General features: G+C 39.6%; 1 protein-coding gene across 9 annotated transcripts in view; it reads right to left on the bottom strand.

Annotated features, from left to right (window-relative positions):
* The window catches only part of FREM1 (FRAS1 related extracellular matrix 1), a 178862-nt gene extending 157615 nt beyond the window's left edge, over positions 1–21247 (bottom strand). For 4 of the 9 annotated variants that reach the window (XM_017867165.1, XM_017867171.1, XM_017867172.1 and 1 more), the window contains exon 1: positions 19786–20098. The gene's annotated coding sequence lies outside the window, so the exon portion shown is untranslated. Of the gene's footprint in view, positions 1–6392; positions 6561–9443; positions 9666–19539; positions 19619–19781; positions 20099–21204 lie in introns of those variants that run through there. The other 5 variants (XM_017867166.1, XM_017867167.1, XM_017867169.1 and 2 more) reach the window with 5 other exon arrangements.
* Between the last annotated feature and the right edge of the window lie 2120 nt (positions 21248–23367).

Here is a 23367-nt window from a genome sequence, read left to right as displayed (position 1 = left end):
GCCAGGATGGTCTCGATCTCCTGACCTCATGATCCGCCCGTCTCGGCCTCCCAAAGTGCTGGGATTACAGGCTTGAGCCACCGCGCCCGGCCTATTATGTCTATATTAAAGATTCTAAGAAGTCTTGCAGAAAGGAGACTTTTTAAACCCAAAGTCTGCAAACTTATGGAAAATGTCTTTTGTTCTTTTACATTAAACCAAAACAAAACGTGTTGTTTGAGAAATCATTCAAGAGACACAAGGTTAGAGAATTAAAATGACTAAAATATAGAATGGCCAAAGGGTATCTAAAACATTTCTGGCCATGCCCAATAAATATATACCTAATAAGTTTACTTCAGAAATTCAAATTCCAGGATACCCCTTGGAAACCAGACATCTGCCTGTTTCTACAGAGGCCTTCTACTAAAGCTACCTTCAAAGGTAGAGAAAACTGATCACAGAGGGAAAAAATGTGTGCCCTCAACTTACAGTTCTGTTTTTAATGACTATCAAAGCCTCTTAGACCATCAAAAGCATTTCCATGAAGATTAGTTAGGAAGTGGCCATAATTTAAAATCATGTTGCTTTCAGCCAGAGGGTTGTACCATACAAATTTTCACAACAGGTTGCTTTAATTGAATAACTTAAGCAGAGTGAGAACTCACTCACATTTACCATGGTGTGCCCCATTCTTCATCAGGGACCTACTGTGGGCATGTACCAAAACTCACACCTAGTGCCTTCCCCACCAGTGTCACACCAACTGAAATGAATTTTCCTCTTCTTGAGTGAATTCTTCATTTCTTAATTTACAATGGAACACCACCAAACTGTGTAAAAGTGAGATTCTGTTTAAATTCATATTAGATCATGTCCAGGAATTCATCTTTGAGACCAATTCAATTTTCAGAATGCATCTTAGCTCTTTGAGTATGACATATCATGTGTTCATTCATTGTACAAACGATTGCTGAGTACTCACTTAGGGACAAGTGCTATGTAAAGCGCTGGGATTGTGAAGACAAAAATGCCAAAAAAAAAAAAAATCCTTGCCCTTATAGAGTTTATAGTATAATTCAGAAAGACAAACATAAACGAATGATTCAAAACAGGCAGTAATGCCAAGCACCAGGGAACATGTCTGTAGTCTTAGCAACTAGGAAGGCTGAGGCAGAGGATTGCTTGAACCCGGAAGTTCAAGGCCAGTCTGAGCAACACAGCAAGCTCCTGCCTCAGAAAAACAAAACAAAACAGCAAGGGTGGTAAGTGCAGCAATGGTGAGATATATTTTATGGTATAGGACTAAATAGGAGGGTAGAATTTGACTCAAACTGGGCCTAGGGTATGCTTCCCAGAAGGGGAAAGAGTTAAATTTGAAAGAAAACCTAGTACTGAGAAAGGTGCATAGGAGAAGGGCATGTTTGAAGATGGAGAGAAAGAATGTGGCATAGTCAAGGAATCAACAAGTAGATGTTATGTCAGAAGCAAAGAGTTTTTGTGAGAAAAAGTGGAGGCACTGTGCAAGAAAAAGTTCAATAAGAGGTAACTCTATCTTTAAGAGATTGAGGTCTTGTGGGAGGGAGATTTATAATCAGCATTTTACAATACAAAATGGTATTTGCTGCCTGCTCTGTCTGTGGAGTAGCCATTCTTTTACTCCTTTACTTTCTTAATAAACTTGCTTTCACTTTACTCTATGGACTCACCCTGAATTCTTTCTTGCGCGAGACCTAAGAACTCTCTCGGGGTCTGGATTGGGATCCCTTTCCTGTAACATCTTTTTGGCCACTATGGAAGGGACAATACTGAAAAAACTCCCGATCCAAAGGCTAACTCTGGGTTAGTGGTGGGATCCAGTAACATTATTCTGCAAACCCCAAAGGGATGATAATGAAAAGACTTCCAACCCAAAGGAAAATCATTTGCACGCACAAATTGGCTGACTTTGGGTAGGTGGGGTGCATTTACCTGAGTATATGATGGGATTGGGTTAGAAACCCAACTAAGGAGAGTCAGAGTCTCTCCTAAGATAAAGTGGGTTAAAGGACCCTCTTAATAAAAGGCAAGGACGCTTACCCGAACTTGGGTTTGAGACCCAACTTACGAAGGTTAGAGTCTTTCCTAAGATTTAGGGGGTTAGAGGCCCCTCCCAGTAAAGTCCCTCTCAGCTAAGAACAGGTTTGGCACTATAGGATGTTATTTTCTTTGGGTTAATCTGCCTTGCACTCTTTGCTGATGGTTATGGGTGACAGAATTAGGCACGTACAGAATCATGAGACATGGGAACAAGTTTCCCACTTAAGGGGAAACTTGAGAGCCGATGGAACTGCCTTGAAAGATCCCTCCTCTACTGACAAGCTGCCCCCTGAACTTTTCAGTGTCACTGCAATGGGTGGGTCTTTCTCTGGCCTCCCTGGGCTCTTCACCTTCCCCACTCTGCCACAGGCAATGCTTTTCTCTCTCTCCTTTCCCTTTCCTATTTTTACTATTACTCAGGGTGACCATTTTGCCCAGAGACCACAAGTTGAAATTCCTGGTCAGAGGTTGGATTAACAATGACAGGGCCCAGCTGGGGGCACGTTTGAGCTTTGTCAGTTCGATACTAGGTGCTAAGCAGAGGGGCTAATGTCTGTGTTTTGTCACACATATTTTACTCTGGCCTTCCTTCATGCTGTGGCTTCGCCCCCAGGGCTGTGGTGCAGCCAGCCGGGTTACTAGGGCCACTCAGAGAAAGGAAACCCAGAAGCCTGGCATGCCAGGAAAAGGGTAAGAATTTCTTACCAGTCAGACTTCTGGTCTCTCTCTCTCTCTCTCTGTGCACCCTGGTTGAATGAATGGTAAAAATTACTGTTTATCTCCTCCATAAAGTTTTGATTAATGGAAAAAAGAATTCATGAGGGCTAGTCTTAAACTGTAGTGAATCTGTTGTACTTTGTGCTATGAATTTGTCTTTCCATATCTTTCTGTCAGAAAGAGGGATACCTTAGGATAGAATGCAGACCTAGGACCCCATAAGCCTGCTGTCTAAGACACAGCCAGGAAAACTAGTCAATTACATCCTTGGGAGCTTGATCTTGTAACCATGTGGCCCTGCTTTCTCTTTTCACATTGGTGACCTGGGTTCAGGGTTCAATCCTGGATCAGGAAATGAGTCCTTTGTCTTCTGTGTATTTATATGTGTTGTGTGTGTAATATAAAAGAGCTTTTGTTAATTGGCTTAAAAATAATAAGAGCTTAAATCAAATATTTTTTTAGAAAAGTAAAAAGTGTAATGCCTTTTAGTTTGTGTGACTTAACTAATCTTTGGGAAATAAAAACAGTTTGACATGTAAGGCGTGTAAAGAAAGTAAAATGTGTTGTTGGTAAAAGACTATAAGAAGTCATGGAAATGTGGATTTTCTTGCCTAGATTAAAAAGTTAAAGCATTGTTTTAAGTTACATAGGATAAAGCTGAAGGTTTAAGCAAGTTGTGGAAGGTTTGTAAAAAATTGATTGTAAAAGAGATTCTGTGTGTGAACACATTGGCTAAAGATAAAGGGGTATTATTCAGTTTTTCTATAAATTGAATATTGAAATAAAAGCACAACAGGTTTTTCTTAGAGCACTGATCTGCTCTTTCACAAACATTTTAAAGGGTTATAAAAATTTATGAGACTTATGGTTCAAACTGATTAAGATTAAATACATTTGTCTATAAGGTTTTATTAAGAATTGGATTTAACATTAATAGTACATTAACACAACAGTGACATTTGGCTTATTTGGTATAAAAACAGAAAGTATTGTCAAATATAAAACAGTGTTGGCTTCCTTTGGGCTGTATTTATATAAATACGTTACTGGTATGTGTTCCAAAATAATGGAAAAATTCCTATAATTCTAATATGACTTAGTATATGTTATTAATAGCTATAATTGTTATGTAAAATTGTTGTATGCCACAGAGGTAAACAAAATTTCCTTGCCAATTGTGGCTTTAATAGTGGCTGCCCTAAGGCGTTTTATCATCCACTGACAATTGTTGTCTTGTTTTAATCCTCTTATAATCAGCTATAGCACTTTGACAGGTGTTCTTAAATGCAGGTTTCTAATAACTTTGGCAACTGTCACATTAGAATAGAGGAAAGCAACTTTCAGGACTCTCATGGAAAGCTGAAATGTTCACAAATATCAAGCAGGACAGGAGTTAACTGCATGGACTGAACTAATAGAAGACTGAAGTGATTTTCTACTTTTGCTTAAAACGTTGCTGATCCTTTGTTTTGTTTTTTAGAGTCAAGAAAACTTTTCTTCTGAGCTATCTACAGCTTTTAACAATTGAGTAAAGTATACTCCTATGAACAAAATTTGGAGCATGTTTGTTTCTGTCTACCTGATTTCGCCAGAATTTGGAAACTAGTTTTGAGTATTCTTAACTTATGGCAATACAGTTATTTGCATAAATGCAATAAGAATCTGTTTTCTTTTGTAACAGGACACAGTTGGAGAAATTGGTCATTTTACCAAGTCCTTGACTGGAATGGTGTGCTTTCCTTTGGGGAATTAAACTTGACTGGTAAAGCCAATAAAAGTCCTTTGCAAAAAATGGCCTCATACCTTGTCTACACAGTTTCTGTACAGAGTTCCTGACCTGGTGGTAAATAAAGAATGCCACTTTCTGACAGGCCCAGGAGCTCCAAGTTACCTTGGGACCTCAGGAGGAGAGGAATTTACCCAACTCACAGGTATTTGAGGGTACAAACCCATGGCCGGTCTCAGCTTTAAAAAAGTCTTATTTGAGATTCCTTACGGAACAGAGTTCCATCAAAGCCAATTTAAAAAGCCTATGTGAAAAATAATTATTCTTGCTGCACTTCATACAAATAATCAGGCCAAGTATAATAAAGCAAATCGGACTTACCATGATTTATCTTTAGTGAAAATGGAGAGAGAAATTATCTTTCAAAAACTATGGTACACCTGATTAGATTCTAGTCTCATCAGTTGTTTTTTGAGTATTTTTCTGCAATTTAGACTGACTCCTTATTCCTGTGGACAAACCACTGATTTCTGGCTGCTGCTCAGAAGAAACAAGAGGGATTGGTAATGTAAAAATCTGGATCAATATTCTAATTCTGGGCACATATTAGAATCAGCTAACAACCCCATATCGGCTTGGTTCCAACAGTTGCCCAGCTCATGAAAAAATCTTCTAATTTAGTTTACTTGAGACAATTTTACTTATTTTGCCTTACTGTTGTGGAATATATTGCTGTTGTACTCTTTGTTTAGGAATGCAGAATAAGCCTACTCAACATTTTCTTAAACATTTATTAATCTTCTAGATATCACCTTTTGTTGGAACTCCAGAGTTATGAGTGGCCCTTGACATACTGAAGCTTTCTGATTGAGCTCCTCTCTACCCCAAATACAAGAGATCCTCATAGTTAGACATGAATATCATCACCCCTATTCAGCCTGAAGAAGTTACAAAATACAGATCTTCGTCCCTCTACAACTCTTAAGATTAAGGGTTCTCTTATAAAAGGGAGGGGGGAAATGTCAGAGGCATTTGAACCAGATCAACTCCATCTTGAACAGGAGCTGGGTAAAATGAGTCTGAAACCTACTGGGTTGCATTCCCAGATGGTTAGGCATTCTTAGTCATAGGATGAGAGAGGAGGTCAGCACAAGATACAGGTCATAAAGACCTTGCTGATGAAACAGTTTGCTGTAAAGAAGCTGGCCAAAACTCACCAATACCAAAATGGTGATAAGTGTGACCTCTGATCATCCTCACTGCTACCCTCCCACTCCTACCAGCACCATGACTGTTTACAAATGCCATGGCAATGTCAGGAAGTTACCCTATATGGTCTAAAAAGGGGAAGCATGGGCCGGGCCCCATGGCTCACACCTATAATCCCAACACTTTGGGAGGCCCAGGTGGGCAGATCACGAGGTCAGGAGTTCGAGACCAGCTTGACCAACATGGTGAAACCCTATCTCTACTAAAAATACAAATATTAGCAGGGAGCGGTGGTGTGCACCTGTAATCCCAGCCACTCAGGAGGCTGAGACAGGAGAATTGCTTGAACTGGGGAGGCAGAGGTTGCAGTTAGCTGAGATCACGCCACTGCACTCTGGCCTGGGCGACAGAGCGAGACTTCATCTCAAAAAAAAAAAAAAAAAAAAAAGAGGCATGAATAATCCACCCCTTGTTTAGCATATAACTAAGAAATAACCATAAAAATGGGCAACCAGCAGCTCTCAGTGTTGCTCTGTCTATGGAGTAGCCATTCTTTTATTCCTTTACTTTCTTAATAAGCTTGCTTTGGCTTAAAACAACAACAACAACAACAACAAAAATAAAATGGTATTTGCTGTGATAGCATAGGAGCAAAATGCTCTAATGATTTTATCAAACTCACCAGTATACTCTTAAAGAAACTTCCACTATTCAGGGTGAAACACTTCATCGTGGAAAAGGTTGCTCAGACATTCAGAAAACTATTCAGCATTGTTCCTCAAGCTGTGATGTAACCTTGATCATCTCACTTGCATTCCTTGCTCATGATAAAACTCAAACTCACAGATGTCTGTAGTGGAAAAGGGATCGACCACCATGAATATTTTTGTAAAGAGGTCTGATGTAAAGGTCTGCTTTTGACGACCTAAGAAATTTTATGGTAAATGACAAAAAGTGCAATGTTATTGGAGCCTAAGTTACAGTATATGAAAAATCATACAATTCTAGAGTTAGAAGGAGCTTATCCAAATTTTACATATAATAACAATAATAAGCATGTATTACGCACTTACTTTGTACATGGCACTCTTGTAACTCATTTAACCTTCACTACAATGTATGAACTCAATTCTATTATTATTCCTATATTACAGCTAAGGAAATAGATAAATAATTTGTCTAAGGTAAATTCTTATAACTAGAGTATGTGGTATTCCAATCTCAGCAGACAGCTTGGAGAGCCCAGGTGCCTGAAAGCATGTTCCTTGCTCTACCATAGGGTGATCAAGATGAGGAAACTGAGGCTGATTTGTCAAGGGTTAGACAATTGGTTGTTGCTTTACCCATTAATGCAAAGTGAGGAATGTAAAGCATAGTATCATATACTGAGATGTAGTAAAGAAAAAAAAAAAGAAAAAAGCACAACACTTAAAACCAACAAAGAGGCTTAATCGAACTCTAATGAGAATTTTCTTATTTTTTTTTAAGAGACGGAGTCTTGCTCTTTTGCCCAGGCTGGAGTACACTTGCTTGATCATGGCTCACTACCACCTCAAACTCCTGGGCACAAGCAATCCTCCCACCTCAGCCTTCTGAGTGGCTAGGACTACAGGCACTCGCCACCATGCCTGACTAATTAAAAAAAATTTTTTTGGTAGAAACAAGGTCTCAGTATGTTGCCGAGGCTGGTCTCGAACTTCTGGCCTTAAGTGATCCTCCTGCTTTAGCCTCCCAAAGTGCTGGGATTATAGGCATGAGCCATCAAGCCTGGTCAAGGAGTCTAATAAGAGTCTTAATGCTCTTCCCTGTTGAGGATCTTAGCACAATTTTGAGGTCTTCAGCTATGACTTACACACACTTTATTTGTTATTATTTTTCTTTTTTACAAATAACTTTGTAAATAATTTTATGATTCAGTAGCACTAAAAAAGGAGGATAAGAGAGTTTAATTCTTTGATGCAGGTTTGGAGAGGAAAAGAAAGATAATCAGAGACCAGCCTATTAATCAGCTCTACCAGACCTGTGCACCTATCTTGGTTCCATAATTTCTTTGAGCAAGGTTCCTATTCTTCCCTGGGCTCTGTTTCCTCATCTACAAAATGAAGACAATAATTGACACCTTTCAGGGTTGTTACACTAGTTAAATGTGATACTATCTGTCAATGTAAAGCAAAGTTGCCAGCACACACATAGAGCAAGGCTCAGCCAAAGTTAGTTCCCTTCCTGCCCCTTTCTATTCCAGACCTATTGAAGAAAATTTTTTCTAAAATTTATTTTAAAAGCTACCACTGTGATAGTGGATATATGTCATTAAACATTTGTCAGAACCCAAAGAATGCAGCGGGGTGTGGTGGCTCACACCTGTAATTCCAGCATTTTGGGAGGCTGAGGTGGGCAGATCACTTAAGGTCAAGAGTTCAAGACCAGCCCGGCCAATATGGCGAAACCTTGTCACTACTAAAAATACAAAAATAAGCCAGGTGTGGTGGTGGGCACCTGTAATCCCAACTACTCAGGAGGCTGAGGCAGGAGAATCACTTGAACCCGAGAGGCAGAGGTTGCAGTGGGCCAAGATCACGCTACTGCATTCCAGCCTGGACGACAGAGTGAGACTCCGTCTCAAAACAAAACAAAAACAAAACGTAGAATGTGCAACACAAAAAGTGAACCCTATTGTAAAATATAGGCTTTAGATAATAATAGTTGCTCATCCATTGTAACAAATGCACCACATTAATGCAAGGCATTAATAATAATGGAAAGTAGGGGTTGGGAAGTGAGAAAGTATATAGGAACTCTGAACTTTCTGCTCAGTTTTTCTATAAACCTAAAACATCTCAAAATTAAAGTCTACTAATTCATAAAAGTTATGAGTTGAGCCATCTTTTGACATGTCTCATGGTTCAGGATGAATTGACTCTCCTGTGACACCCACACACAGCTAGAGAATTTTCTCTAGAGTAGTGGAGGGCCATCAGTAACAAAAAAGGAACAAGGCAAATCACAGAGGGTTTTTCTTCATCACACTTCCTGGCTTTTGGGGACTGTCTCTTCTGGGGATCTCCTGACCCCCAGCTACTCAAGGGCCACCCTGGTGTCTCACAGGCCATGTCCTCACAGTGAGACACCACGTGTGGCTGCACACCCATGCCAGTGTCCATTCTGCCACACATGCTAGAGTCTCTGATGCAGTGTTGCTCATTGAGCTTAATGGCATTAAGAAAAGCGAAACTTGACCTGCTCACTCTGGCAGAATTTGGGAGTGGGCTGTGGAGAATGCCGGTGTTCTCAGGCAGTGCAATTAAAAGTGCTTCAAGTACTGGTTCAAAAACAAAACCTCCATAAACATCACAGGCTGCAAATAAAGTATCTGAATGTCTGATTAGATGTCTCATTTGTTGAAAAAATACATGCAGGAGGATACAGCAATGTAAAAAATTACATGGTATAAGAATTGCAAACACCAGTAAGTCAGAGAAATATTTCAAAAGTGAAACCAGTATGGAACACACAAGCAGTCTTGGCTAAAACACCTTCTTAGAGTCTCCAAGACACAAATAGGCTATATTCAAAATATTGGTTTGCAAGAATTTTGTCTAGAGGTAGAAACATATTTACTGTAGGCGCAATGTCCAGATAGGCTGACAAATACAGTTCAAACTGTAATGTCCCTGAGCATGGCAGAAACTCATCATGGTGGAAGATATTTCTGTGGGAAAACATACTAACTGACCTGTCCTTTACGGTGTTGGCCAAAGGTGATGAGACTCCTTTACTTGTTTTTGCTCAGTTCAGCACACCAAATTCCAGGGCACCATTTATGCTGTTTACACAGACCACAACGTGAACAGTGTTCCCGGAGTTGTGCAATGTGGGGGCTGATTCCCATGGCCTGGGGAAAAGTACTGGCTGCCAATAAACTTCACGCTCATGGCTTCAGACCTACTCCTCTGTCCTAGAAAGAAGCAAACCATTCTTATGAGGGATTACTGGGTCCGTGCTATTAATGAGAATGGGAAACACACCAAGATGAAGGAGTTGTCTCTACTGCCACTCCTACACTAGCGGGCTCCCTCTTTAGCTTCATATTACCATCACCTAGTCACCACTCCCAGAGTTTCTGATTTAATTTGTCTGAGTGGGGCCCAGGCATCTGAATTTAAAAGTACTCCAGGTGATTCTAATGAGCAACCAGGATGGAGAACCACTGCTGCAAATATTAACTGTATTAATAACTGCATTTTATTTTATTCTCCTCTAAGTATGAGAAGAGGTAAAAGGAGCTTTGGTGTCCAAAGACTGAAGTTAGGATCTTTGGCATGTCTAAAACAACCATCAGACTCAGTAAGTCTCTTAGTCAGGGTGGAGCGCATCAGTGGGACTAGGGCTGGGGATGCCACCTCCAAGAACAGCACTAGGAAGAGCCCAAAAGCAAGACCCAGTGTGGAGGTGGTTGGTTGGGTGAGGGCTGGGAAGAGGAGAGGAAGATAGGATGGTCCTAGATAGAGAGTCTGACATAAGGTAAAGAAAGGCAGGAAGCTCCAAGGAGGCATCATGAGCGAACGTTTCATTGGCAGCATAACTGGGATGGCCATCCCTGGAAAGCCAGTGCCATGTGTGAGATGTAAGTATACAAGTCAGTGGCACAGAGATATTTCCTGATCTGTGGCTTTGTAAGTTGCTTTGGTGCCAGTTACCTCAGAGTGCATGGAAATCATAGGCAATGGGATTCTTTGGTAGGAGGCCTCTAGGGTCCTTGTATATCCCTTCCCTGGCTTTAGTTTTCTCCTATGTTGAGAAAAATCTTTGCTAAATTAGCAAAATTGTCAGAAAGGAAGCAAAGCCTAAAATGAAAGAAATTAACATGAAGTTTAACTACTAAAATTTTGTGCTACCACTAATTTCTATTGCATTTTAACTTTGTCCCTTGCTGTGAATCTTTAAAGACAAAGATAAGTCCATACATTATAACAATAAATTTTATTATTCATAAGGCTAATATTTTTCATGCTTCTTTATAGAATGATGTTTTAAGACAAGGTAGAAGTGGATATTTAGGTTTAGGCAGTATGTAATAGATCTCTCTAAAATCATAAAATACTAAATCATTATTGAGCAGATTAGGAGATTGGAGGCTATCTGCTTAATCATCTGCTGTAAACAAGAAAAATTTAAACCTTCTGATCTGTAAATTAAAAGTCTCTCACATCATTCTATAAGCGTAATTCCCCTCTGTGTTCCTAATGTGTCAATTACTTCTGTTAATTTTTCAGTGAAACAATGGCCCTCATCCCATACTCCATATAACACTCTTCGACATGTTCATGGACCTCAATCTTGTTCATTTCAGCCCATATTACTATCTCCAGCTTTCTCCATGGGATAAATAATCTGGCTTTTCCCACTCAATAACAAAAAAAATAAAAATCAATTTTCCGAGGGGAAAAGGAATTGACTACTTTTAAAAAATAAAATGGATTTTTTATATAAAGAGACAGTATGATAATAATGCATAACACAGGTCACCTTTAGTTCACATGTCTCATTGTAGGAAGACCCATTTAATCCTCTGAACTAAAGATAAACACTAAGTCAACTACTCACCTTCTGAACACTTTAGTGTCTGCAGAAGAAGCTCAATCTACAATATAATTAAATTTGTTTAAAATTTCTCAGTCTTGAATTCATCATCTTACAGTGGGGATTCATAATATTAACTTCATGGGGTTGTGAAGATAGCTTTTATGTATTTTTTTAAGAGATGGGGTCTTACTCTGTAGCCCAGGCTAGAATGTAGTGGCTTGATCACAGATCACTGCAGTCTTGACCACTGGGTCTCAAGTGATCCTCCTACCTGAGTCTCCTGAATAGCTGGGACTACAGGCACCTGTCGCCATGCCTGGTTTTTTTTTTTTTTTTTTTTTAGAGATCACATCTCACTGTGTTTCTCAGGCTGGTCTCAAACTCCTGGGCTCAAACTATCTGCCTGCCTTGGCCTCCCGAAGTGCTGGGATTACAGGCACGAGCCACCACACTTGGCTGTTGTTAATTAACATGGAATTTCAACTTCTTTCACTCCTGGACAAATCTTAGCTTTTAAAGCCTTAATGTCAGATCTCTCTGGCCACAGAGCTAACAGTTCAGACTAGGTGCCTCCGAGCATTGCTGTGAATGTTCAAGCCTGTTGTGAAACACTATATGATCTCTGACCATATCTCCATTAACTCACATGGTTGATATCATTTGCCATTCTTCACATGGAAAAAAACTAAAGTGGGGGAAGGGACATGCAAGGACCCCAGAGTTTTCCCATCAGTGAATCCCATGTCCTAGGATTTCCATGCACTATCGAGGGACTGGCACAAAAGCAACTTACAAAGCTACAGATCAGGAAATGTCTCTACTGGGGGTAAATGAAGACCAATAGTTTTCAGTAAAGCAATTCACCAACAATCCATGAGTGATGGATTGTGAGGCCACATAGTATCTTGAGTGCTAAATGGTACACCTGGTGCACTGCCACCTCCTAGCTTGAACAGTCAAATCAGCACCACAGAGGCTTTACAGACAAATGAGAAAGACAAAATTGGTTCCATCTGGGGTTTCTGAAAGATTTTGTAAAAGTGCAAAGCTAGTCCTTTAGTCCTGTCTGAGGAATTTTGTCATCCCATCCTGCTGCCAAACTCTAAGTCCAGAGTATATTACTAACTGATTTTTAAATGTGGGTTTATGTGGCTACATATTTTATTTCATTTCCTTTGCTGTAGTAATGTCTTAAGAATTTGGAAGATCAGCTTACTGACACCAGGAGGAAGTCTTAACAGAGTTACACGGTAAACAGGATTATGAATAGGATACAAAATGCAGTGTTAAACTCTTTGGGTACTATTTAATGTAATCAAATGGCCATTTAACTCCTATTCTTCTCTCACTGATAAATCACCCTCGAGTGACCTTTTAATCCCCAATCATCACCTCCAGCAGCTTTTTTTTATTGTTCCGAAATTTCTAAGGACTTGAGACAAAGACTATTTTTCAAAATTTAAGTAAAGTCATTTTTATAAAATGCTGTGTGGTCTCATTTAGATCTAACGTGTGAAAGTAGGTAGCAGAGGCCACAGTCATTGACAAGACCAAAGTGACTGAGCCATGACATGTAGTCAGCAGGAGCCTGATATTCTTAAGATGAAGAAAATATTAAAAGGAAAGAAAAGTATGAAGAATGACTGATGAGGAAAGCAAAAGGTAATTGCGTCTGTAATTTGAAACGGATGGTTGATGGCTTGACTGCTGGGGAACAGTGGGTCTTTATATCACAGTACATTAAATGACAATGGATTCACGTTAAAAGGGGCTATTTTATATGCTTGGAATGCCTTTGCTTCCATCCTTATTGAGATCCTTCCCATTTATTAACCCCTCAAGAAATGCCTCATCCAGGATTCCCTAAGACCTCATCATTTCATCTGGAAAGATTTCCTTCCTCCAATTGCAGAAGAATCATATTTTATTTTATTTTATTTATTTATTTTATTATTTATATTATTTATTGAGATGGAGTCTGGCTATGTGCCCAGGCCCTGTAGTGCCTGCTGCGATCTTGGCTCAACGCCAAGCTCCGCCTCCCAGGTCACGCCATTTCTTGCCTCAGCCCCCGAGTAGCTGGACTAAGGCAGCCCGCCACCATGCCCGCTAATTATTTGTATTTTAGTAGAGACTGTGTTTCACCATGTACCAGGAAAGCTTGATCCCTCCTGACCCGTGATCTGCCCACCTTAGCCCTCCCAAAGTGGCTGGGATTACAGGCATGAGCCACTGCCGCCCGGCCCAATCATATTTTATTTTAAACCCATCACAGGGCAGTTATCACATCTTACCTGGTAGCGTACCTATTTGCCTATGTGTCTTCAAGACAGAAGGACAACACTCTCTGCTGCATGTAATATGAGTTCAACTTTTGTATAAATAAATGAAATCAGCAATTATTGTGCCTTAAGCATTCTCATAAAAAACAAGAACACCAACACACATTGATATCTTTGAGTTCTTTCTATTAAAACTTAGAGATGTCTGTGATTCTGGGTTATAGAGACTAGTAACTAGTTTCCTCCTTAAAAGGAAACAAAAGAGAGAGGTTAGGGACATCATTTTCTCATTAGAAAAATTTAGAGTTGTGCCTTATAGCTTGTTTTTGGTTCTCTCTGGTTAAACATTTTCCTAAATCTTTAAACAAAGATATAGAAGACAAGCTTTATCCCATTCACAGAAAGCACAAATCCAAGAGGGTTAACTGTTATCACTGAGGACACAATCAAGACCCACAGCTTTGATAATCAGAGCCTGGAATGATGCACTGAGCCAGTAAGTTAGCTTCCAATAAGCAAAATTGTGTAACTCTACATTTCCCAAAACCAAGCGCATAGTATGGAAAAGAAGAGATCTGCTTTGGCAGCACTTTATTTTTTACAATAGTCTGTCTTTAGATGTTTGAACGGGAGTGACTTGATGGTTCTAGGGTACGGAACCAGGAAGAATGTGTGAAAGCCTCAACTTAACTTTCAGAAAGGACTTTCCCTCAGTGTTGTCCAATAATGGCAAGAGCTGAGGTATAGACACAGAACAGGGTTCTTTGTTTCAGAGAAGGAGTGTGGATTAGGTACTTTCTGGGATCACTTTTAACTGTGCCCGATTGTCCCCTGCACACCTCTCTAACCTCTTCTTGCATGACTCTCCTCCTTGCCATTGACATGCTAGTAAAACTGGACTTCTTCCCATCCTTAAACTCACCATATTGCCAAACCCAGCTTCCAAGCCTTTGCAGGTTTTGTCCATACTATTCCACCTGCAATGAATGCCCTTCCCCACTGCCATCAACCACCCCATTTACCTGGCTAAATTCTGGCCATTCTTCAGGCCTCAACCTCCCAAACCAGTTTTATCCGTTCACATAGAATCGTGAAATACGCTTTGCCATATGTTGCATATCTATAAGCATTTTGTCATCATTTGCAGCCATTAAAAAAAAAAAAAAAAAAGTCTGCTGTTTCTCCTGGTCTACAAACTCCTTGAAGATAATAACCATGACTGTTCTGTTCACCCAAGTTTCTCTAGTGCTGATCATTGACTCTTTCACAGAGAAGCTCAATAAATATCAGTTGAGTGACCGACTAAATGCAAATACCAGACCTATTTTTTAAAATGGTGAGAGAGAGAGAGAGAGAGTACATGCTTCTCCACATGTTTGAAAGAATATGTCCTTCCTTTGGTGATGGTTCACAGGCTCACAACAGCATAAGACCAGAGTTTCAAATTCTCAGATAAACATTACCCCTGAGGGGCCCCTTGCTACAATGGAGCAAAATCTTGAGAAAAACAAAATGATGCATCTCCTTGTGCATTTATCTAAAACACCTACATAAGGAGGGTCAGTAAAAAATGAAGACAGAATGATTTTCACATTGCCCTTGATTTCTCCATACCAAACAATTTCATAGTCTGTGAGCTAACGGATCTCTTTCAGGCTTTCCGTCTATAAAAATCAAGTGAGGGTCAGGGGTGATGACTCACGCCTGTAACCCTAGCACTTTGGGAGGCCGAGGGGGGCAGATCACCTGAGGTCAGGGGTTCAAGAGCAGCCTGGCCAACATGGCAAAACCCTGTCTCTACTAAAAATACAAAAAAATTAGCCAGGCATGGTGGTGGCAGGCACCTATAGTACCAGCCACTTGGGAGGCTGAGGCAGGAGAACGGCTTGAACCAGGGAGGCAGAGGTTGCAGTGAGCTGAGATCACGTCACTGCACTGCCGCATGGGCGATAAAGCAAGACTCTGTCTCAGAAAAAAAAATAAAAGAATCAAGTGAAAACCAGGCTGCTGATCAGAGTTAAAGGCCAGGGGAGTGGTGGGTTGAGATCTGTTCTGCCCAGACATTGGGATCTGGAATGTAATTTTATTTCCCGTTTCTCTTTTCTTTTCACCTATAAATTAAGTCGCTTGCCATGTTTGTTTTCTTTTCAGCCATTACACCTGTATTAGCCGTCTCCCAAAGAAGAAATATTTATTAAACACTTGACCATCATGCTCCATAAACAAACATCTAGTGAGGTAAATACCAATGCCCTCATTTTACCCCGAGGAAAACGGCTGAGTAACTTGGCCAACATTACAGAACCAAAGAACATTGTAGCCTAGGATTAGAACCCAGGTGAAATTTTTTCAAAGGTCATTATTTTTTCCTACTGCACCTCTCTGATTTAACATTTGGGCTCTTGCATCAATACTACCTTCTGGTTTTAAAACAATCACAATGCTTATTGGGTAAAATGGAACCATCCTACCATGTAATAATGAAGAGGGACTTTCAGGTAAAACAGAATTAAAGTATTGCTGTTGTGTTGTTGCTCTGTCGTCTTTCTAAGGTGTAAGATCACTTTTACAAAAAAAAAAAAATCTGTACTATGAAAGAGATTTGATAGGAAATGCCTAACAAATTTTAAATATTTGGATGAATTTTCATCTGCGGTATCTATCCTTTCTGCAATCTTCCTAACTTTACCGTAGTTTGAGTTTGTAATTTACCAAATAAATCATTTTTGTGCTAACAAGAATTGTAGGCCTTAGAATGAAGGTACCATGGCAGTGCCTGTGAGCTAATGAGACAAAGTTGTGGCTTACTTATTTTAAGAGAAGAGTGCACGGAGCATCTGTAAGTACTAAGCAGCTGATAATGTTTGATAGAAAGCAGGGAAGAGTTCCAGGGAAGCAGAACACCCAATAAAGGACTTGAGGCTCAGTCGTTCCTGGAGCGTTTATCAGTCCTCCGTTGCTAGGGAGCCAGATAAGAAAGTTTCAAGGATAAACTTGAGAGTGAAAAGTGACATGCAATCTTAGCAGCCTTTGGATGATGCACAAAAAGAGCATTTTGGGCATCACTTTTTAATACACATTTTCCCCACCTATCATCACTTCCATAAATAGGCAGGTTTAAGGGAGAAAACAAAACTATTTTGACTTCTGCAAAACTTACCCATGAGAGGCAATGAACATTTGTTTAAAAATATTCTTACTTAGCAAGATCCCTGTCCTCCAGTCAATAGTTTTCCACTCAGACATATTATCTTCAGACAGCTAGAGGCGATGTTGTCAGAAAAGCACATAAATCATAGCTATAATTTCTTATCTTGATGGCCAAGTTTTAGAGCCCTTTGAAATGGCACTCCAGTCACTGCAGTGAGAGAAGCTGCATTACAGGCAAAATATAGTACAGACAGTATTTCATTAGGGAGTGGGTTTTCTTTTGTTTTTTGTTTCACTCAGCCCCTCAAAGATGTCTGTTGAAGCCTCTCACCTGGTAGCACAAAAGCTGTTGAATCACTTGAATGAAAGGGTCAGGTTGCAAGCTGTGCATGTGTGGAAGCTGCCAAGCCCTCTTCAGACCACCCAGCTCTCCAAAGGAGTAGCGACATCAGATTCAGACAAGATAAGAGGCTGCCCTCGTATGTAACCTGGCCCAGGGAAACAGCCTTTCCAGGGAGTTACAGGATCCCATTGTAAGGAATGGCTACATGCCCTGAAAAGGTCACACTTGTCTAACTCAATATGCCTGCGGTCATGGTTCTTTGTGAGAGAAAGAAATACATCTGAAAATTTTTGAAGAAAAGCAATTAGCCAAATTAGGCCTATTCTCAAAGTAAATGCTGAAAAACTCTCATATCCCATATCTGTGTCTAGAAGACTGAGTCATATCTATGAATGTCAGAATATCAGAGCTAGGAAGACACTGAAACTCATTTAATTTGACTCATTTTACTGATGAGGAAGTGAAGCTTTGAGGGATTAGATGGCTCTTCCAAGGCTGGTTAGCAACAGCTAAGATTTGAAACACTATGAAGACAAGCACCCTGTGCACACCATTCCCAGTGGGCATTTTGAAATCCTTAGAAATTAGCACTGAGCCTGGCATGTAGCAGGTGCACCTAAATAGTTGGAATGAGGAAAGAGAAGAAAGGAAGGGGCTCTGATGGCCCTGTCCAGTTTTCTTTTTAATATCAATATTAAATGCCAGAAAATGCAAGGATGGGGATGGAAGCTGAGCTCTGACTTTCGTATATTTTAACACCATGGAGGAATCACTTTGTTTCTTCTCATCCCTGTGGGATGCTCCAATCCAAAAATCATTTTCTAGGAACGAGGCTCCTGAACCATTCCATGAAATCCAGCTCAGTTTCCCCCAACTCAGCCTAGCCCAACTCCAGCAGCCCAGCAGCCCCCGGAGGCTGGGAAATAATTAAGAACAGTCCTGGGTTTAAAGTTTCCAAAACAAACATTGCTTAGCCATGCGGGGGCAGATCAGGTCATACAGCCCAACATGTGAAAGCAGGGAACATGGTAGGCAGGTCCCTTTGCTCAACTCCTTTTTTTCCTTGTGGGAATGAAAAGGCAGAGATGAGAAGGGGAGCAAGAAAAAAAAAAAGATGAGGTTGGTGGAAAACTGATTTAAAAGCCCTGGTTTGTCAGTCAAGCATGCAAAACCACGTTGTACATGAAGTTAGGCTCAACAACAGCTCAAACTCAGGCTTCTTATTTAGATATAAGGTTTAATATTAACCAAGTACATGACAAAAATTTCATGTCAAGGATAATGTAGAGCAATGTTTACCCAAGTGTGACCCACCTGCTTCAGAATCACCTGGGAAGATTCCTGGCACCACTCCAGGTTTAAAATCCTTTGGGCCTGGGGACTGAGAACCTGCCTTTCACCAAGCAAATGGGGGTTCTTACACATAGTAGGTTTTCAGAATGCCTGATGAAGAGAAACAGCAAAGTTTCCTAGAGCTGCGCTGAAGGCACCTTTATCAAGTGTAAGCAGGGGGCTGAGACACAGCTCTTCAAGCTTTACCTAGAGTCAGGAACAGCGGGTGTCAGTTTTCCAGAGCAGAAACCTGAAGAGCATTCGAATCACTAGCTCTGGTCTGTAAAGCAGCCCCACAGAGGTTAATCTCTCCAGCAAGATTCCCAGGCTATAAACACCAATTGGCTCCCGGAAATGCTCATTTTAAGCTTTGTAATGCACACCAAGCAACAAGACTGGGTGCAATAGTAACAACAACAACAAAATAATCAAAAATTAAAATTAAATACCTTAAAAACAATGAACTATTTCCGTAAGCCAGAAATTGTTTCCTGGATTTCAAAATAAAATGAAAAGAAACTCTTTACAAAAGCACCAAAGTCTCTGGACCAAATCTCAGTACTGAGCAGAGAGAGCCTAAAAATCAGTCCAAAACTTCCGAACAATGCCATTTCTTTGCCCCCCCAGCACTATCGCTCTTCCCCAAAATGAAATAGAAATCATGTTTTTAAAACATGTCTCCAAATATAACTAAACTAAAGCAAAGGTATCCGAAATCATCTCATCCAAATTTCTCTATGTTTGTACCATGAGGATATTATCTGTTTTGTTCATTTCTGTGTCTTTTCCTTTTGACATTTCATTTAGCTGAGAAGAAACATTCTAATTTCAGAGAAAAAAATTACACAGTTAAAAAATGCTTATTTCATTGGCCAGTGCCAGCGCGGATGGACTGAAAAGAGAGTTAGAAATTTGTGTCACGTACTAAAAAGAATCCCGTTTTTGGCATTTGGTTTGCTAACACTGCAAGTTGCCACCATCTGAGTTAATAGGAGAATTAAACTTTTGCAAGCCTACTCTTGCAGATGCCTTGCATTGTTACTTGGCATTAATGATATCCCATAAACAGTCTCTGGGGCATTCTACTAACAGAACATTCACAGTCACGATGAAAAGAAACACATAAAACAGATACTTACAGGTAGTAGTTTTCCTTTCCAAGCCAAAAAAGCTAGAAACCCTTGAAACTGGCGGGCAGGATAAGAGTCACTGACCCGGCAATCTGGTTTAAAGGGCTTTGAGAGGAAGGGGGAGGAAAAAGAACCCCGGGAAGAAAGAGAGCTGAAATTCCAGTCTTTCAGGTCAGCTGTGTTTGAGATTTCTTTTTACTAAAAATCCATTAACCCACCTCACAAAAAATACAGAACTGAAGTTCACATACATACTTTGCTCTCTTTGCTGATCTTCTACAAGGTAGCTGCTGCAGCTTTGCAAACTTCCTGAGTGCCAAGCCTCAGGACTCCCCCTGAGAAGGGCATGATAAAGATGCCTTCAACTGTTTACAAGGAGCCCGACCTCCCTGGCGGACAGCCACCGCTCACCCGTGCCTTCTGCTGGTTAGGTCCACAGGGACAAAACTGAGCTTTTGTTAATGAGGTCGGTTGTCTCTTCCCAGCCTCTTCTCAGCTTCCTTTCTTACTACTAGTTTCGTACTAACTGCTCTGCCACTCGCCGAGCCGGAGCAGCCTCTCCCGCCTGCAGCACACAGGCGCACACACACTCAGACACAGGCACACACACATTCACAAATGGGCATACACACACTCACATACAGACACAACCACTCACAGAGGTACACACACAGGCACACATACACACACGATAGACACACAGTCACCACACACAGACACATACACAGGCAAATGCATTCACATGCATGCACACATAGTGACCCACCCCACACATGTGCATGCATTCTCACACATGCTCCACACACACACGGGGGCACACACATGCAGGCCGCATGTGCCCACACCCACCCATTTACATACTCACACAGACTCTTCCAAATTCCCATCTTGCAAGGTTTTTATTGAAATTTAGATGAGAAGCCCAGCATTCAGAAGGGACAGGACCCCTTTTAACTTTTGTCATGGCATTTAAGGGAAAAGATGGGATGAAACTAGATCCTAAGGTGCTGTTTTTAAATACTACCTTACTTCTTCTGTTTGTAAGGCTTTTTGTGTGTCTGATTCTTTTTGAAAATTCATAAAGATCCCATTAATCTGATCCATTTGCATATAGTTCATGATCCCAATAATTCAGATATATCAAAGGCCAAGAACTGTCCTCTCAACAGAGATTCACATAGTTAACTTGTCAGTATTCAGTGGTCTGTGAAAATCTTGATCCTTAACAACTGTTTAATAAAATGCTTCCCTGTATTTTATTCCCACCAAGAAAAAAAAAGATAACGGCCTACCATCTGGCCTAACTTTTAAATTAACCATAAAGAGAGAATTTGAAGTATTAACTCACTTTGGGGGAACTGTTTATATTCAGACATGTCTGGCTATCCTAAACCTTTGCCAAAAATATAGAACACTGTGAATCCAATTCAACCTAGATAGTGGTTTCCCCTAACAAGGTCACAACACCATATGCCTTTCTTTGGAAGCCATAAGGAAAAGAGAGAGGAAAAAGGAAAAGAGAGAGTAAAATGATAAAGAAAATTGTATGAGGGAGGACGAAAGAAAAGAGAAAAATGTAAAGAAGAAAGAATGCAAAAGAAGGGAGAAAAAATTATTTATTTTAAAAACATGCTTTGTGGTTACTTTAGCAATGAATGGTGCTTATACACTTACTCAAAGTCAGCAGAGATTTCAAATCTTCAAGAAGCTCTTGATTCATTTCGTTTGCTCTGAGAATAAGTAGGTGAAAGTTAAGAATCACTAAACTCTTTATAAGTAAACAGACATTTACTAAACACAGTTATTATTAAATAAATATAGTGACAATGTGTGAGTCATATATTAATCTTGAAAAGGCAAGAAATAAAGTTTTAATAATGACAGTTAAGAAACACAGCATAACAGACAATTTTATTTTCAAACTGATTTTTAAAATTGCCCATGTTGTGAATATCTCACCTGCAAAGAAATGAAGATGGTTTTAGAAGCAGTTAGTTGAGACTCGGAATCCATTTGACAAAGGAATTGTATACTATGTATAAGTGGTTGCATGGACATGCTTCTTCTAACATCTGGGCTAAATAAGGTTTATGGATTAGTCTAGAAAGAGAGATAAATGTTTTTATATCACTTCTATGGGAAAAACAACTTCGGCATGCTAAGCAAAAAATAACAAGCTTAGATTGCAACATATCTCAAAAGGTCTACAGGAAACATAAACTTTGCAAAGTTAATTATATACATGAAGCTTGGCCTAACTGTGCTGAACATATTCTAAAATAGGCGGTTAGAGTTAGATTAGCAAAAATGTCCTGAAATCTGAAGTACCTGTTTATACAAATGTCATTCTTTCTATCTGCCACAAATGAATAAGGGCCTGGAAATAATACAATTATCAACTTCAATCAATAACATACTCTTTGAAAAGGTTGAAATGCCAAGCTAGGGCATTTAAAAAAAACTAGTCAAAGAAACAACAAAGAATTCTTCCCCTAAAAGCATGTGCTGCTGAACTTAGTGCTGGCACAAAATCCATTTTTAAAGAAATCATTTTACTTCTAGCCCTAGTTGGAGTGATAATGAAAAATATCAAACGTGTGTTGGAGATTGGCATACCATTTTGGATTGTAAACATGAATGATTTTTGTTGAATTGCTACAGAATGTAGCATTATCTGAAAAGCACAGCCAATACCTTCACCAACAATTTATATAAAAAATTAGGAATGTGCCTCTTAAATTTTGATCATGGCAGCAAGACAGAGGTGTTATCTATTACACTGTAAAGACAGTTTTCCACTGAGTCTCTAAAACTGGATGGCCATGGGAAGCAATACTATGGCAAGAGAAGAGAATGAGTCCAGGAATAGAAAGGTGTTATCCATACCACACTGGAAATAGATAAACATGAAAACAAAGAAAAGCAATACAAACACCTCTGTGTACCAGAAAAGAGCAATTACACAGCCCAATGAGAGGGTTTGTAGGACCTCAGACTTGGGAGCTGACAATGTGATTAGAGGATATCAGGAAATAAAACCACCTCTGAGCAGGACAGAAGAGCAGCGTGCTCTGCTTGACATGAGAGGGCTACAGGTCAATTTGACTTTTAACATAAATCCTAAATAACTTAATTTACAAATCAAATTCAGCTCAGTTTTTTAAAAGACAATATGACCAAGAGTGAAGAATTTTTTTTTCAGGATTGCAAGAATGGTTCAAAATCAGAACATCCAGCAGTTTAATATATTAAAGAAGGAAAAAAGACATGACCATCTTAATAAGTGCAGAAAAGAGACATTCAGTAAAATTCAATACTCATTCATTAAAAAACCAAAAACTGAAAAATATTAGCCAACTAGGACTAGAAGGGAAGTTTCTAAATCCAGTTAAAGACCTCTGACTCCAATCTCCACAATTCAACATCGGATAAGAGATCCTAACCAACACAGTAAGTCAAGATAAAAAAATGAGGCATACAAATTTAAAAGGAAAAATTAAACCTTTCATTATTTGCAAAGATAAGTGTCTCTGTACAAATATACAAAAGAATTTACTGTTTGAACTATTCAAAGAGTTCAGCAAGTTTGCTGGACATAAGGTCAACATACAAAAATCAATGGCATTCACATATACCAGTAACAACTAATTACTGAAAATACTTTTAAAAGACAGTTTTATAATAGCAACAAAACTTTAACGAGCCTGATAATTCATTTAAATTAATTAAATGTGGGTAAAATTTCATGAAGAAAATAAAAAATTAATAAAGGGCATAAAAAACTAAATAAATGGGAAGATATATCTAACTGGATGGGAAGACTTAATAATGCAAAAA

This window comes from Rhinopithecus bieti, unplaced genomic scaffold, assembly GCF_001698545.2.
Source record: "Rhinopithecus bieti isolate Rb0 unplaced genomic scaffold, ASM169854v2 scaffold_3067, whole genome shotgun sequence".
Classification (NCBI taxonomy): Eukaryota; Metazoa; Chordata; class Mammalia; order Primates; family Cercopithecidae; genus Rhinopithecus; species Rhinopithecus bieti.
This window is presented reverse-complemented; position numbering and strand designations above follow the sequence as displayed.